At 43.9% G+C, this 18,804-nt stretch overlaps 1 protein-coding gene across 3 annotated transcripts in view; it reads left to right on the top strand.

The window, feature by feature from the left end:
• Nucleotides 1–4,035: 4,035 nt before the first annotated feature.
• Nucleotides 4,036–18,804, top strand: part of LOC137412292 (protocadherin 18) — a 108,297-nt gene continuing 93,528 nt past the window's right edge. For 2 of the 3 annotated variants that reach the window (XM_078769785.1, XM_068097559.2), the window contains exon 1: nt 4,036–4,173. The gene's annotated coding sequence lies outside the window, so the exon portion shown is untranslated. Of the gene's footprint in view, nt 4,174–4,591; nt 4,763–18,804 lie in introns of all 3 variants that reach the window. The other variant, XM_068097565.2, reaches the window with a different exon arrangement.

The raw sequence follows: 18,804 nt of genomic DNA, 5'->3' as shown, positions 1-18,804 counted from the left end.
TTTGGAGGAAGGAGACAGGTTTGAGAGTTCATTCTTGAGTGTGGAGAGATAGTGCTTCCTGGCACTCCTGAGGGTAGACACACACTTGTTCCGAGCTTGGTGGAAGGAACCGAGATTGCCTTCAGTTGGATTTGCCTTCCAAGAGGCAAAGGCAAGTTGTTTCAGGGCAACTGCCTCACCACAAGATTCAGTGTACCATGGATGGGAGGAAGGGTAAGACAACTGAAGACGAGATGGGATGAATCTGTGCATGAGAGAGAGAGCAGTTTGCTTTGGAAGAATTCCTAGGAAGAATTGATGTCAGAGGCAGTAGAGATGGGAGACAAGTCCAGATGATTGATGGCTGCTTGCAGACCGTGCCAGTCAGCCTGAGTGAAATGCCAGACTTGGCGGTGCTGAGGAGGCTCTCTGAGAATGGCCAGAGAGATGTCCACTTTAACAAGCACATGATCAAAAGAACCGATTGGAGCAGAAGAAGAGCAGCAGACATTTGCAGGGAAGTTTGTCTTAATCAAGTCTAGAAGAAAATACCTTGTTCTTTTCTGGACCTTGAAAAGAAAAGAAAAGACCTCGAAGACCTTGTTCATAAATATGAGAGTACTAAACATGTACAAGGACTAACCTATTCGCTTTATAAGAACTAACATCAGAACTTTATGCATCATATAACGGAGTATGCACTGTTAATGTGAAAATACACAAGTGCAATTTTGAGAATACAAAATCATGGTTTTGAAAAGTTGAAATAATTTCTAAAAAACATCCCAAATTATTTTGTATATTTTTTATTCTCGATATTAAGTAAAACTAGAAAGCATCTGTAAATGCAAAGCCCATCCATCCGCGTCCGTTTGTATTCAGACGTCTTCTTCGTCTTCCGTATGCTCAAAATACCGAAAAGTTTTTTTCAAATACAAAATGAAATTTGATGATTTTATGCAGCCTTGATCTTTGAGGTTTACAGCTAAAAAAAAAAAAAATCAGATTCTAGGTTTTAATTGGTGAACCAATTCAGTGACCCAATTTGCAAATTCTTAAATTTCAGGTCAATCGGTTGAAAATTTACGATTTTATGCAACCTTGACTTTTCTTTGAATAAAAAACCGAATATTTTGCTAGATTTAAATTGGTGAACGAATTTGGTTACCCAATTTGCATATTATTGAAATTTCAGGTCAATCGGTTGAAAATTTACGATTTTGTGCAACCTTGAACTTTTGTTCGAATAAAAAAACCGAATCTGTTGCTAGATTTAAATTGGTGAACGAATTTGGTGGCCCAATTTGCATGTTATTAAAATTTCAGGTCAATCGGTGGAAAATTTACGATTTTGTGCAACCTTGAACTTTTGTTCGAATAAAAAAACCGAATCTGTTGCTAGATTTAAATTGGTGAACGAATTTGGTCACCCAATTTGCATGTTATTAAAATTTCAGGTCAATCGGTGGAAAATTTACGATTTTGTGCAATCTTGAACTTTTGTTCTAATAAAAAACCGAATCTGTTGCTAGATTTAAATTGGTGAACGAATTTGGTGACCCAATTAGCATATTATTAATATTTCATATTTTGACTTTTTGAATAAATTATTAATTTGCCTTCTACATATTCTCTTAGTAAAGCTTTGTTGAAAATTTGATGACAAAACTCAAATGGTAAATTGAAATTTCATGTCAATTGGATGAAAATTGATAATTTTATGTGATGCTAATCTTTGACATTTTGATCTTTTGACAAAATTATGAATTTTCCTTCTCTGTATCTTACTATAATTCACCAAATGTCCGTCTGTCCGTTCGAAGGTACCGCAAAAGGGCTCACCTGATCGCATTTTCCCATGTTTTCCAATTTTCCAGTTTTTCCAAACACGATGGAATAATATTTACCGATATAAAGAGTGATGTGGCTTTTCTTGAAATTCTACAAATACTGTTTATTCTACGTACCAGGAGAGTATTCTACATACCAGGAGAGTATTCTACGTACCAGGAGAGTATTCTACGTACCAGGAGAGTACGTACGTTTATTCTACGTACATTCTACGTCTCAGTAGATCGACTCTTGACAAACTCTTCCTATATAAATGTGCGGCTCCGAAGTAACATGGCAGCGTGTGCAAAGCGACTGAGAAACAGGTGTAGCGGCCGCTTCCGTGTTACAGATTCGGCGCGCACTCTTCACACATTAAAACGTGCGACTGAGAAAGAAGTGTAGCGGCCGCTTCCGTTTTGCAGAATTCAATCTTTTTTCAAAATGGGCGCCATGTACTGTTTAGATTTTGATGATTTGCATGTGATATGATTCAACGCATGTTTATATGAATCGTTTAAAATAAAAAAAGCCTTCAATTTCTGATATTTTGCCTTTTCATTTGGGCTTCCCAATTGAAGCCCCGCCCATAGGGCGGGTCCCGTTGCTGGTTATCATAATAAAGCTTTGATGATATTTGATGACAAAACTCAAATGGTAAAAAGTTACAGCACGAACAGACACACACACACACAGATACACACACACAGACACACACACACACACACACACACACATACACACACAGAAGTGATTGCAAAACCCTGTCCCCTGTGCTAATAAGTGAAATTGTGTCGTTTGAAAAGCAAAAATTCAAGTAATTATGAGTTTTTAGTGAAATATCTTATATTTGACCTTTGACCATTGGGTGTGACCTTTGACACTTGACATTTGACCCAAATTTGTTTTTTGTTTCTTTTAAAATAAACGAAATACATTCTATTGACATCTATCTATGATATAGGACAGTTTTAAGCCTAGTTATGTGCTTATATCTGCACCAATAGGCTACTACTTCAAAAATAAGCCCCCTGTCATACTCCAAGGGACATTTTAAGCATGGATGTCGGCCATTAACAAAAAATGCCATAAAAAAAAATTTGGCCCTTGGCAGGCAGACTAATATTCTAGTTGAGGCTTCAGTAAATTTCTGTACAGCGTTAACATTATACGTGTTTTGATTTTTAATTTATCCCACTATGAATACAACCGAAGACCCTATATTCGCTCAAGACCTACAGCTGCCTGTCACTGTGCGGTCGACTTACTCCCTTCATGCTAGATCCTTCTCCTCTCCGAGATCCTTAAACAGATCCTTCTGCTCCCATCTCCATATTTCTCCTCATTTTCCCCCTTACTGAATTTCCATTTAATGATTACTCCATTTATCTCCCCTTTGTGGTCCAATGGATCATGGACACCAGAAAACGATGACAACAACACTGCTGAACTGGCAAGGAAGGTGAATATGGATCCTTGAAGTTACGTACAGTGATGTATTGGCATAAAAACTACTTCAAGTACATCTTTAAATGTTGTCATATTTCCTTTTGGGCCTAATATGACCATGTCAATTTATAAGACATAGATGCACAAAGCATACTTATCGCAGGACAGATTGTTTCTCCGAAAGCCATTAATGGGTTAAAAAAAAACCTCATTCTCTTCTCTCTTAGACATGATATCTCATTCCATGCTATCAAGGTGAACACATACTTGCAGACAATAATCAACTCCTTCTGAGATCAAACAATGATTACCAAACAGCAAATTGGCCTTCCAGCAAGTGGTCTGCTAGTCGGACTTTGGATGAATTCATTAGCTGCAGGAAATGGGCGGCAACTCTGGAAGCTCAGGATATGCACTGAAATCAGTAAAATTTAGCATTAATTTCTTCCTTGCAGACAATAAAGAAACTGTTTTGAGACAGGAGACAATCCCATGAATATGTGCATATGTGAAGAGGAGAGAGAGGTATGAAGTAAATGGCTGCTGCTTACAAAATATAAGAAGAGAGAGGGTGAAAATGGCTTGAGCTGGCCAGAAAAGGACCACAAATGGAAACAATCAGCCATACATGTCTGGAACTCGAACTCCGCCCCTCCTTCCTGTTCCTCTGGGAACACAAGGCCCCTCCCAAGTCCAACCCTCACTTCTCCCCCCTCCCCTCCCTCCCTCCTTGATCTCTTCAACCTCCCCCCAACTCCAGATGTGGAGTTTCCGGAGAAAGCGAGAGACAGGGAGAAAGCGGCAGAGATCTTCCAGCCGAACAAGAACCACCACCAAAGAGAGAGAGAGAGAGAGAGAGTGAGCGCATCAGAAAAAGGGAGAAGAAAAAGGATGTATCGATAGAAAAAACTGCTGGTGAGTATTCATGTCTGATTTCGATTTTGTTGCCGATTTAGAACTACCATAACCAAGTCCAAATCTGCCTACTCCTTACATTTGGCTCATTCAACTCTGGCGATTTCGTTTTGCTCTTTAACGTTGTCCAAGTACTGCGTGAACTAGAACAGTTTATGTGCCACATCAGTTGGTTAACTGTGCACTGTTACAATCACATTTACATTATTGTTACAACAAGGCTGGGACGTTTGAAGTTTAAAATGCAAAAGAGTTTGTTCAGGTCGATTGTCCACAGATTGTTGATTGTGTATGCATGTATGAATTTTATATATATATATTTGATGGCCTACTAGAGGTACGCACACTCACCTCCAAGCAGTCTAGCCTGGCTTTGAATCACGGCCCAGCTATAACCTGTCATTCCGGTGTTCCGCAGACTGGGTGAATCACCAATGTGTCCACCGTCACTCAGATAGACTAAACTTCGTCCTGTCTACTGACTTAAGTTGGTGGACATTAAAGATCCCACGGTGTCCTTCGCGAAGCGCAGCCGAGATTACACATTTCTACCCAATCTACTGCTTTCGGCAGCACCAGCGAGAGTATGGTACATCATTCAAAAGCAGTCACTGCCTCGCCAATAAGCGAATAATTCCTTCCGGTGGCTGAGGATGTGCGTAGTATTGGGATTATCGGGTCTGTACTATGTGTGAATGTTTACAGCTGCAGAGAAACTTGGGTAGAGTTTGAAACGGCAAAGTGTTTACCTTCGGGTAGCTTTTCATGGTTGCCTTATGCAACTTATTTGTATATTGGGAGGAGTCAATTTCTTATAAATGAAGAACATGGGAGGAGTCAATTTCCTATAAATGAAGAACATGGGAGGAGTTAATTTATCTATAAATGAAGAACATGGAAGGAGTCAATTTCCTATAAATGAAGAACGTAGGAGGAGTCAATTTCCTATAAATGAAGAACATGGGAGGAGTTAATTTATCTATAAATGAAGAACATGGGAGCAGTCAATTTATCTATAAATGAAGAACATGGGAGGAGTCAATTTATCTATAAATGAAGAACATGGGAGGAGTCAATTTATCTGTAAATGAATAATATGGGAGGAGTCAATTTCCTATAAATGAAGAACATGGGAGGAGTCAATTTCCTATAAATGAGGAACATGGGAGGAGTCAATTTATCTGTAAATGAAGAACATGGGAGGAGTCAATTTATCTATAAATGAAGAACATGGGAGGAGTCAATTTATCTATAAATGAAGAACATGGGAGGAGTCAATTTATCTATAAATGAAAAGCATGGGAGGAGTCAATTGATATATAAATGAAGAACATGGGAGGAGTCAATTTATCTATAAATGAAGAACATTGGAGGAGTCAATTTATCAGTAAATGAAGAACATGGGAGGAGTCAATTTATCTATAAATGAAGAACATGGGAGGAGTCAATTTCCTATAAATGAAGAACACGGGAGGAGTCAATTTCCTATAAATGAAGAACATGGGAGGAGCCAATTTCCTATAAATGAAGAACATGGAAGGAGTCAATTTCCCATAAATGAAGAACATGGGAGGAGTCAATTTATCAGTAAATGAAGAACATGGGAGGAGACAATTTCCTATAAATGAAGAACACGGGAGGAGTCAATTTCCTATAAATGAAGAACATGGAAGGAGTCAATTTATCTATAAATGAAGAACATGGGAGGAGTCAATTTATCTATTAATGAAGAACATTGGAGGAGTCAATTTATCTATAAATGAAGAACTTGGGAGGAGTCAATTTTTCTGTAAATGAATAACATGGGAGGACTCAATTCCCTATAAATGAAGAACATGGGAGGAGTCAATATATCTATAAACGAAGAACATGGGAGGAGTCAATTTATCTATAAATGAAGAGCATGGGAGGAGTCAATTTATCTATAAATGAAGAACATGGGAGGAGTCAATTTATCTATAAATGAAGAACATGGGAGGAGTCAATTTATCTATTAATGAAGAACATTGGAGGAGTCAATTCCCGATAAATGAAGAACATGGGAGGAGTCAATTTATCTATAAATGAAGAACATGGGAGGAGTCAATTCCCTATAAATGATGAACATGGGAGGAGTCAATTTATCTATAAATGAAGAACATGGGAGGAGTCAATTTCCTATAAATGAAGAACATGGGAGGAGTCAATTTATCTATAAATGAAGAACATGGGAGGAGTCAATTTATCTATAAATGAAGAACATTGGAGGAGTCAATTTATCTATAAATGAAGAACATGGGAGGAGTCAATTTATCTATAAATGAAGAACATGGGAGGAGTCAATTTATCTATTAATGAAGAACATTGGAGGAGTCAATTTATCTATAAATGAAGAACATGGGAGGAGTCAATTTATCTATAAATGAAGAACATTGGAGGAGTCAATTTATCTATAAATGAAGAACATGGGAGGAGTCAATTTATCTACAAATGAAGAACATGGGAGGAGTCAATTTATCTAGAAATGAAGAACATGGGAGGAGTCAATTTATCTATAAATGAAGAACATTGGAGGAGTCAATTTATCTATAAATGAAGAACATGGGAGGAGTCAATTTATCTAGAAATGAAGAACATGGGACGAGTCAATTTATTTATAAATGAAGAACATGGGAGGAGTCAATTTATCTAAAAATGAAGAACATGGGAGGAGTCAATTTATCTATAAATGAAGAACGTGGGAGGAGTCAATTTATCTGTAAATGAAGAACATGGGAGGAGTCAATTTATCTGTAAATGAAGAACATGGGAGGAGTCAATTTATCGATAAATGAAGAACATGGCAGGAGTCAATTTATATATGAATGAAGAACATGGGAGGAGTCAATTTATCTGTAAATGAATAACATGGCAGGAGTCAATTTATCTTTAAATGAAGAACATGGTAGGCTTCAATTTATCTGTAAATGAAGAACATGGGAGGAGTTAATTTATCAGTAAATGAAGAACATGGGAGGAGTAAATTTATCAGTAAATGAAGAACATGGGAGTAGTCAATTTATCTATTAATGAAGCACATTGGAGGAGTCAATTCCCTATAAATGAAGAACATGGGAGGAGTCAATTTATCTATAAATGAAGAACATGGGAGGAGCCAATTTATCTTTAAATGAAGAACATGGGAGGAGTCAATATGTATAAATGAAGAACATGGGAGGAGTCAATTTATCTATAAATGAAGAACATTGGAGGAGTCAATTTATCTATAAATGAACAACATGGGAGGAGTCAATTTATCTATAAATGAACAACATGGGAGGAGTCAATTTATCTATAAATGAAGAACATGGAAGGTGTCAATTTATCTGTAAATGAGGAACATGGGAGGAGTCCATTTATCTATAAATGAAGAACATGGGAGGAGTCAATTTATCTATAAATCAAGAACATGGGAGGAGTCAATTTATCGATAAATGAAGAACATGGGACAAGTTAATTTATCTATAAATGAAAAACATGGGAGGAGTTCATTTATCTATAAATGAAAAACATGGGAGGAGTCAATTTATCTAAAAATGAAGAACATGGGAGGAGTCAATTTATCTATAAATGAAGAACATGGGAGGAGTCAATTTATCTGCAAATAAAGAACATGGGAGGAGTCAATTTATCGATAAATGAAGAACATGGCAGGAGTCAATTGATATATGAATGAAGAACATGGGAGGAGTGTATCTGTAAATAAAGAACATGGGAGGAGTCAATTTATCTGTAAATGAAGAACATGGGAGGAGTCAATTTGTCTATAAATGAATAACATGGGAGGAGTCAATTTATCTGTAAATGAAGAACATGGGAGGAGTCAATTTATCTGTAAATGAAGAACATGGGAGGAGTCAATTTATCTATAAATGAAGAACATGGGAGGAGTCAATTTGTCTATAAATGAAGAACATGGGAGGAGTCAATTCTCTATAAATGAAGAACATGGGAGGAGTCAATTTGTCTATAAATGAAGAACATGGGAGGAGTCAATTCCCTATAAATGAAGAACATGGGAGGAGTCAATTTGTCTGTAAATCTTCGCCAACTTCGATTGCATCCGATTTGCATCATGGTGACTGTTATCTGCAGACACAATAAATAATGTTATCTGCAGACAAAATAAATAGTCAGAGAATTTATTGCTTCAGAGCATCTTGTTTCATAAGAAATAGATTTAGGAATTTCAACAAGGAATGATAAGCAGCTGTAAGGGAGCTGGCATCTTCATCGGGCCATTTTCAGCAATCTTATTAATCCCCCAGTTTAAATGTGGGGCCTGATGAAGTGTCAGACTCATTAAGAGGTGAAAGAGCACAGACAACACGAACCCCGGCAGTCAATCTGGCAATCCATCAATATTACCGCAAAAGGGAAGATAATTATGTGACAGATTGTTTGCAGGATCACGTGACTCTTTGGCACATTCAACCTCCAGTACATAGTTGAGAGAGTCTTTGAAATTCCAGAAGAATGCTATTGCAGTTTGTTATGCCATGTATTTCATTGAATACCATGGAAGGTCAGTTTGGATATACAGTGCCCTCCATAAGTATTGGAACAGTGAAGTCAAATTTATTATTACTGTTACATACTCAAGAAGTTTGGATTTGAGATCAAAATATGAATATGACGCAAGAGAACAGAAGGTCAACTTTTATTAATCGGTATTTCTATGCATATATGTTTTGCCATTGTAAATCAATAGCACTTTTTATGTTCAGTTCCCCCATTTTAGGTAAGCATAAGTATCGGAACAAATGATTGGCAGGTGTTTCTTGTTGCATTGATTGTTCACACATAATGTCTAGAGCTGTGAATGTCTAGTCTTGGTTTTAGCCTTTGCTTTTGCCTTCGGAGTCCGCCTTTGGAGTCCGCAGGAATAAACCAACATGAGGACCAAAAAACTGTCTTATGAAAGAAACACAAGCCATTTGGAAGCTAAAAGAATTCACTCATTCAATTAGAACCATACTACAAAATTTTGGCATAGCAAATAAAACAATTTGAAATAGCTTGAAAAAGAAAGAAACCACCTGGGTACCTTTAACAACAGACAATTTCGAGGTCAGCCAAAGAAAACAACTGAAGTTAATGACAGAAAAATCATCAGAACTGTGAAGAAAAACCCCAAAACAACTGTCAGTGACATCACCAATAACATCCAGAGTGGAGTACAGTGGTGAAAGTATCACAATCTAGTGTTCGCAGAAGACCTTGACAGCAGAATTACAAAGGCTACACTGAAAGATGCAAACCTCTCATCAGCACCAAAAATAGAAAGGCCAGATTAAAATTTTCCATGTACAGAGGCAGACAGTACTTGTACTCCAGTGAGTTCTGGAATAACGTTTTATGGACAGATGAGACAAAGATAAACCTTTACCAAAGCAATGGAAAGGAAATGTGTGGAGAAAGAAAGAAACTGCATGTGATCCGAATCATACTACCTCCTCTGCGAAGTATGGTTAGGTAGTGTTATGGCTTGGGTTGCAATGCTGCATCTCGAACTGGCTCACTCATCTTTATTGATGATGTAACTAATGATGTCAGCTGCAGAATGAATTCAGAAGTGTACAGAAATGTTTTGTCTGCCTATGTACAAGAAAATGCCTCCAAACTCATTGGGCAGCGCTTCACCATGCAGCAAGACAATGACTCAAAACATACTGTCAATACAACCAAGGAGTTCATCAGGGGTTAAGATGATTGTGATTTATGATTATGGGATGGTTCCAGACTTATGGGACACTATGTGTGTATGTGTGTGTATATATATATATATATATATATATATATATATATATATATATATATATTGTTACAGACGCGGTTTTAGATGTTAGTTTACCGAGCGGTTTGGTATTACCGCGTCCGCACAGTTACTCCCCGATTAGAACCCTATCCCGCCCGATTCCACTCGACGTTGACTAAGTCGCGCTATGCTAAATCAATGAAGGAAAGGACACAACGGCTGGGATAAATGCAACGACACAAGGGGTACAGTTCTCAAGACCTCCGGAGGAGGATATAATATTGGTGATGCAGAAACGGGTAGATTACACGGTAAGAGGTAAAGCACAGAAAGATGGGCACTTAGACACAGTCTTATCTTATCCCCGACAGACCACAGACAAACGGGACAAGACTGACTTACACGGGGATTGATGGCAGGGAAGGACAGGCAGTCGATAGCTCAAGGTGCACCTTGGCTCAGGGACAGGATACAGCTTGGTCCAGTCCAGAGATGCGGGGAGGTATCGCAGCGCTCGGTTGGTGGCGTCTCTCTTCCTTGCAGTCCAGCGCGCATCTGACGTCACCTCCCCCTTTCTGCGCATGCTCAGCGGGGAGTGACACGCCCTCGGCTCGTTAGCTCCGCCCCAGATGGAATCGGTCCGCCGCTCCTATTGGGTGCGGGGGGGTTACCGGGCTCCGCCCTTGACGAGGAGCTGACAGCGAGCCCCTGCATGGTAACCCCGTCGGAGCACATGTTCAATGGCGGCTAACCAAGCCGGAGTGAGGACGCGCACTCCCCGCGCCGCCGCTGCGCCGCCGCCGCTGTTGTTGTTGTTGGTGTTGTTGTTCCATGAGGAAGAGATGCGGGGAGGTATTGGGAGGACCTAAACTTACTAATGGTGCCATACAATCACATTCTGGTGCAACTAAGAGTCAGAATTAATGGAAACGAGTCCTTAACTGACATAGACTAAGAATAACTAGCAAGATGTCCGAATGTTGTCTACGTGAGATGCGGTGGACCTGGATGCGACATTTAATGGGGGAAATAGGGGAAGGTCGGGTCTACAGAGTGCTGTTTACAGAAAATGGGACTAGGGAATGGGGGATTGGGGATAGTTGGGAAGTATTGGGGAAATAGGGGAATATTTACAAGCGGATATGGATGGAGGCCAAATCCCATATCCGCAACATTGCACCCTTCTCTACCTCGGGGCGTCCCGACCCGATAAATTTTTACCTACTTTAGTGTGGCACTCAGATGTAGTTCCCTCTACTATTAACTCAAACCTGAGTGCGACCGTTTTACAGATGTTCACAAATGAGTAAATATGTCCCCCTGCGACGTTGCACCCTTCTCCTCACAGAAACACACCCACAGGATAACCGAATCCCGGAAAGAATCCTCAAACTAAACATACAGCCGGTAGGGAGCATTATTTACACAAGACTACACTGATATTTACACTACGATCCAGGACCTGCTCTTTGAGGAACACATGCAGATGTTATGCATAGAGAGAGAGCACGCATGCCAGCATCGATACACCAACCCACGAGTGCCCTGTGGCCTTATGGCCTTTAATAATGTGCAGAGCACCCCATCCAAGCACCAAAAGCACCACTGCATACATACAGTCAGCACCATCCGGTGCACCAATAAAGTGTTCAATAATCACCGGTGGTGTCGCAGCCGGCCGATGTTCTGCCGCTGGTCTTGCCTTCATGGAGCACTTGGCCTTCTGGCTTCCTTAAAAATAAAGAAAGGCGCCAACCGCGTCCATTTCTAAATTGTGGCCGTCAGGGGGGCCAACTATGAGTGGTTCACCTGTATGGCATAGGTGCCACGTTGACCCAGAGGTCCATCAATGGGTGGTGCTTGCCCGCAAAAGAACTGCGGTCCATGGTGGGCGGCCACAAAAATTGCGGTCCATATGGTGTATCGATCCAGGCAGCAAGCAGCGAAAGAACAGGCCCACAACTGCGGAGCCAGCACCTCTCTCTCCTCTCTCTCTGTCCCAAAGCCAGATCCTCGTAGGTGGGAGACAAAAGAAGAAGACAAGTGAGTAAGGTGGTAAGGGCGCAAAAGTGCACGCAATACAAGGTGATGCACACTGGGGGCACATGGGAACCAGGTGAGACAGGTACGTTCCTACCGTACGCCCCCCCCCCCCCCACCAGGTAACCTACATTGCCCCTCCCTTACCCCTTACTGTATCCACAAGACACAACACTACCCATAAACATCTACTTTACACATTAACAAACGTCCCTACTGTCTTCCCCGTTCCTCCCATAAACCAAATTCGTCTTCTCTCCCTCCTAACCAATCAAATTTGCCATTTCCAACTCTCATCAAAATTTGCCATCACCAATTCATCATCAGTCCCTCCTAAGGAGGGAGAGATGGAATCACCCCAATGTCTCATCCACGTCGTGATGCGTCTCACAAATCCAACAGCAATTCTCATTTCCTGCACACAGAACAAAGAAAACACAGGTGTGGAGTCATCATCATCACCTCAGGTAAGTGGCTGCGTATGGTGCGACAGGTTCATCAATCCTAACTATTTCCCAAATGACTTTAACAACTTTACATTACCCGGGGTCTTTCCCTGCCAATCCATTGGCCAACTTACACTATGGGTTCTAAAAACCAATTCCCATTGACCAAACTGTGGTGCTTCTCAATTTGGGGTCTCACTCCCCCGATTCATCTCCCGGTGCCCTCGCACAATTTCTGGGCTGTGAGGTGTAGCTCTCCCAGCAGGTCTACCCACCTGCACACCTCCACCACTGTAGTTGCCACCCGAGCTTACCTGCTCCTTACCCTAACCTATCTACCTGGGGAAGGCCCTCTGGCGCTCTCCCCACTCGGTGCCCTCTCTGGCACTGGGCTACCCGGGTCCGTCCTCCGGATCCTCGGGCCCCATCCACAACTCTACCGGCTCCCAGAGCCCACCTGCGGCCTCACCTGGCCGACATCCTCACAGTGGTGGAGTGCCCAAACCAACTACACACCCTAACAGGCTACACGCCCAGCCATTTCCACACACTAATGCACCCACCCACAATACCATTCTGCAACCGCACCACAAATGCCAATATCCAACCACAATTTACCTATACCCTCTACCTAACACTTACACTACCCGCCCCGGGTACTCGTGAAAGGGGTCCACTCTTCCCCCATCCGCACCTTCGCACCATGCACACCACTCCGTACCACTTACTCCAACTCTCTTCACACCACTCATTCTCTGCTCCATATATTCCACACACCTGTACTTGCACACCTGTGCTCTCACACCTGGTGCTACCTGCACCCTTCTCTCCCCAAGCGCATTCGCGCTGATCCACAACACTCACTACTCATACACTGCTCCACACACCTGTCCAGTTCTCACTCAGCATCATCTCATCTAACTACTCCCTTCTGAAACTTGCGCTTCCCAGTCGTCCCTTTAAACTATTGCGCTCCCACGTCATTATCATCCACACTAAACTACCTGCGTCCCCACTACAGGTATCAGTCACTAACTAAACTTAACGTTACCTAATGTCATCTTCGCTAGATCCCTACACCCGATATATCCTAACCCACCCGGGCTAGTTTTCACTGCCATCAACCCCATAAACTATAGCGCATTTGCCCCCCTATGTGAGGGATGATGGATTTGCCATCCCACCACACCGGGGGTCTCTCACCATAAATTTTGTTCGTCCAAATCCAACAAATCAAACATTTTCCATTTACTGCCAATTCTACTCACTTTTCTAAATTTCGTATCAAATCACTATCACTATCACCATCACCCGTCTACTTATTACATCCTCTCGGTGCGCCAATTCCCTTCTAAAGCTCGGCTTCGTACAGCCCAGCCATGAACGCGGGTTCTTTTGTGCCGGCGGCTGGATGCGTCCGGCACTCGGTGCAGGGACGGGGGCTTACCCGGGCCGAGATCCCACGCACCACCTCGGCGTGGAGCCATCCAATGTCCCGATCTCGACCTGCCGGCACGTCTCAATAGAAAGTGGTCGCCATGACGACCCTTCCTATCGGGCTGCCCGCTCCGCCTAGTGGAGCCCGGACGCGGCCGTTCCAAGCGAGGCACAGCGTGGATCGCGTACGGCGGTTCTTTCGAAACCGCCGTGGTTCGGATCCCCGCTGGTCCTCGCGGCACGCGAAGCTGCCCGACGCGCACCGAGGGCCCGATTCGGCTATAAGTCGTTCTAACCTCTAACCCGGTTACCGTCGATGCTCCACCTGCATGCTTACAAGCATACGCTACCCCTTTCTTGCTCATACATGCAGCCGTTTCCATGCTCCTCGTCGTACCTTTTCTTACACACCTCGGTACACTCATTCCGCTCACAGACTTGGTCACACACCTGACCACCGAACACCTTGGCACACATTCGTCGCTCGCACACCTCACCAACACACCTCTTCGCGCCCCCTCCTCGGTCACCTCCTCTGTGACAATCACAGGTGTGCTCTCACTCGCACACCCAACCACGTGCCTCACTACCAATTCAAGTGTGCATTCCCACACACGCTCTACCATTCCAGGTGTGCATCCTTCCATTCCAGGTGTACATCCTCGCTCACCTGTCACCACCAACTCACGCTCCGTGCCACTCGTACTACTCTCACCTCCACTCTTGACAGCGCACTCTTTCCTCATGCACCCGTCCGTTACACACCTTTCTCGCGCACATCCTTTTTCGCACACCAGACCTGTCGCACACTTCACCAACGGCCTCTCACAAACACCCGGGTCTATCTCGACCCCCAAGCTTATTAAATCACCTGGCGCATCATACGCACGACCATATTGGTCACCACTTACACCGGGTCCCCTTTCTCTTCGCTTCTCCTCCATCACCTGCGAATCCCTCATCCGGTTAATGAGCACATCATCACGATCCGAACACAGACTTTGGACCAATTCTTTTACTTCCTCCTTTATCTCTTTCTTATCCTCTCTCCGTCGCTTCTTAATTTCGCTCACCCCTTCTTCCACTTCTTCTAATTTCTGCTTCACCTCCTTCATCTCCTCGTGCGCCCCTTTAAGTTCTTCCTCTAACTCCACTTTATTTTTTTCTATGTGCTCCCGCACCTCGCTCTTTAACCTCCATCACCTCTACCACCTTGTCCATTTTCCTCGTCAGGTCCTCATGTACCGTCTGACACTCTTTTTTAATTACCCCTACGTCCTTTTTCATCTCCTTCTGTGTCGATTTTAAACCCTCTATTACCGCTGTGTTCTTCTTTACCTGGTCCCCCAACTCCTTTTGTCCCACTGTCAGTTGTTCTACTCCCAGCGTCAACTCCTCTATACCACCTTGCAATTTTACAGTCCCCTTTCTCACCTCCTTCTCCATGTGCTCCTTACAGTGCCTCACCTCCTCGCGCACTCCTCCGACCTCCTCACTCACACCTCTTCTGATCTCTTCTCCCATCACTTGCATCTCCTGCCCAGATGCCACCCTCATCTGCTCCTTTTCCTCCCTGTGAGCATCCAATTTAGTTTCTACCCCCATTCTGACCCCCTCTATCTGCTGCCCCATTTGTTTAACTTCCCTTTCCGCTTGGTCCCTCATGTCCCTCAATTTGCCTTCCATACTGTTTTCTAACCCCTCTAACCCATTTTTCACTCCCTCTATCTGATTCTCCTGGGCAGCCATTCTGTTTCCTACCCCCATTAACCCCTCCTGTATTTCCCCTAATCTATTGTCTAATCCCTCTATTCTACTCCCTAACCCTCCGATCTGGGCCCCCATGTCCTCCCTCAATTTCTCGCTATTGGACCCCATCCTTTGTTCTAACCGTTGGCTATTGGCCCCCATGTCCTCCCTCAATTTCTCGCTATTCTGGGCCATAAGGGCCTTCATTTGTATTTTAAAAAGGTTCAAATCTACCAGCGGCGCTACTACGGTCGCGGGCGCGGTCGCCGTGGCCATGTGCGAGGCGCCATTTTGCGCGCCCGTAACCTCGTGCGCGACGACGCTATTTTGCGAACCTGCCACCCTCACTGCTTCGCTCTCCTCTACCGGAACCCAGCCGTCTTGATCTGCCATAGCGCGACTTTCAAAATTCGGGTTTTTATTTTTGTAAAACAAAATCAAATTTCGCCGTTAACAATTTCGAGCGCGTGAAGCGCGCTACGGGACCGATCTCACTCCTCGACACCAATTGTTACTTAATAACACAATTGGTGTTCCAAAATTTGGGCCTAACAAATTTAGTCCCAGGTCCGAATCCCACTCCTGACACCAATTGTTACAGACGCGGTTTTAGATGTTAGTTTACCGAGCGGTTTGGTATTACCGCGTCCGCACAGTTACTCCCCGATTAGAACCCTATCCCGCCCGATTCCACTCGACGTTGACTAAGTCGCGCTATGCTAAATCAATGAAGGAAAGGACACAACGGCTGGGATAAATGCAACGACACAAGGGGTACAGTTCTCAAGACCTCCGGAGGAGGATATAATATTGGTGATGCAGAAACGGGTAGATTACACGGTAAGAGGTAAAGCACAGAAAGATGGGCACTTAGACACAGTCTTATCTTATCCCCGACAGACCACAGACAAACGGGACAAGACTGACTTACACGGGGATTGATGGCAGGGAAGGACAGGCAGTCGATAGCTCAAGGTGCACCTTGGCTCAGGGACAGGATACAGCTCGGTCCAGTCCAGAGATGCGGGGAGGTATCGCAGTGCTCGGTTGGTGGCGTCTCTCTTCCTTGCAGTCCAGCGCGCATCTGACGTCACCTCCCCCTTTCTGCGCATGCTCAGCGGGGAGTGACACGCCCTCGGCTCGTTAGCTCCGCCCCAGATGGAATCGGTCCGCCGCTCCTATTGGGTGCGGGGGGGTTACCGGGCTCCGCCCTTGACGAGGAGCTGACAGCGAGCCCCTGCGTGGTAACCCCGTCGGAGCACATGTTCAATGGCGGCTAACCAAGCCGGAGTGAGGACGCGCACTCCCCGCGCCGCCTCCGCGCCGCCGCCGCTGTTGTTGTTGTTGGTGTTGTTGTTCCATGAGGAAGAGATGCGGGGAGGTATTGGGAGGTCCTAAACTTACTAATGGTGCCATACAATCACATTCTGGTGCAACGAAGAGTCAGAATTAATGGAAACGAGTCCTTAACTGACATAGACTAAGAATAACTAGCAAGATGTCCGAAAGTTGTCTACGTGAGATGCGGTGGACCTGGATGCGACATTTAATGGGGGAAATAGGGGAAGGTCGGGTCTACAGAGTGCTGTTTACAGAAAATGGGACTAGGGAATGGGGGATTGGGGATAGTTGGGAAGTATTGGGGAAATAGGGGAATATTTACAAGCGGATATGGATGGAGGCCAAATCCCATATCCGCAACAATATATATATATATATATATATATATACAGACTTGGCATTTAATATGGAATATATTTTTTTTCCTTGACTTGGGTTTACTTTCTTAACTCAGTATATCAATCTGGTGAGTTTATTTTACACTTTGGTGATTTATTTGTTAAAAGATCCATGTCACTGATTGTCTGTCGCAGCAAGAAGTCAACAACAGGATTATATCACAGGTGGCGTGGCAAACTGTACGGACAGGTGCATTTGATGATTGGCTTCACAGTCGGGTATACAAGGGTTGTTGCGTTCTGCATTAGTGGAAAACAACTGCTGCACGTCTCCAAAAGTTATTGCCACTTCCTCTGGAGATGGCCCGTCAACTCGACAATGCTGTTTGTCATGGAGTGGTGGCTTTACGAAATTACGGCATGAAACAGCGTGCTATTGCTCGGCAGTATGGCATCACTCAAGGTCAGGTGTCAAAGATCCTGAAACGAAATGCTCAGAGGGGTGTCCCTACTCCAATACCGAGGCCAGGACGTCCCCGCAGAACCACAAGGAGGGATGATCGCCAACTGCACCGGGTAGTCCGCAATGGCCGTACCAAGTCAGCTAATCGGCTTGGGGCTGAGTGGCAGCAACTGACAAATGTGCCTGTATCCAGAAGGCTAGTCAACCAACGACTGGTTCAAGCAGGCTATCATGCCAGGCGTCCCCTGAGAAAGCCACGACTGACCAGGCAACACCACCAGCGCCGATTGCAGTGGGCCAGAGAGCACCGTCAATGGCAGCCAGGACACTGGAATCATGTGATCTTCAGTGACGAGTCTAGATTTCTGGTCTATCGTCAAGATGGCCACGTCTGAGTGTGCAGACAAGTGCATGTAGCCTACAACAAAGATTGTATAGTGCCAAGAATCCAAGATGGAGGTGGTGGGGTGACCGTTTGGGCTGCTTTTCATGCAGGGGGCAAAACTGACCTGGTTGTTCTGAATGGAAACCTGGACCAGTTCAAGTACAGGGCCATTCTGGAAGAAACATTGCTTCCATTTGCTCGTGCAGCCTTTCGAGGAAACTTTGTCTTCCAAGATGACAATGCATGGCCTCATCGTGCTCGCATGATCCAACACTTTCTTGCTGACCGTGGTGTAGAGCATATGGAGTGGCCTGCCATGTCCCCGGATATGAATCCGAAAGAGAACTTGTGGGCAGAATTAACGCGTCAAATCGACCACTTGGACCAGCAGCCGACCTCTGTGCGTGAATTGCAGCAGACTATTGTCACTGCATGGCAAGCGATTCCTGTCTAAACCTTGGCAAATCTCGTGAACAGCATGCCTCAACGTGTACATGCTCTCCTGAATGCTCGTGGGGGTTACACGAAGGACTGAACTGTAATTTTACTGTCCGTAATCCCAGTCATAATTTAGCTTTTGTTTTTGTTAAAAAAAAATTTGGCTAATGTTCAAAATAAAGAGATACTTCTGGAAAACCAACAGAAGTTTAACACAG

The sequence above is a fragment of the Myxine glutinosa genome, chromosome 1 (assembly GCF_964187855.1).
Source record: "Myxine glutinosa chromosome 1, kmMyxGlut1.1, whole genome shotgun sequence".
Lineage (NCBI taxonomy): Eukaryota > Metazoa > Chordata > Myxini > Myxiniformes > Myxinidae > Myxine > Myxine glutinosa.
The sequence above is the reverse complement of the archived record's forward strand: the minus strand, read 5'-3'. Positions and strand labels throughout refer to the sequence as shown.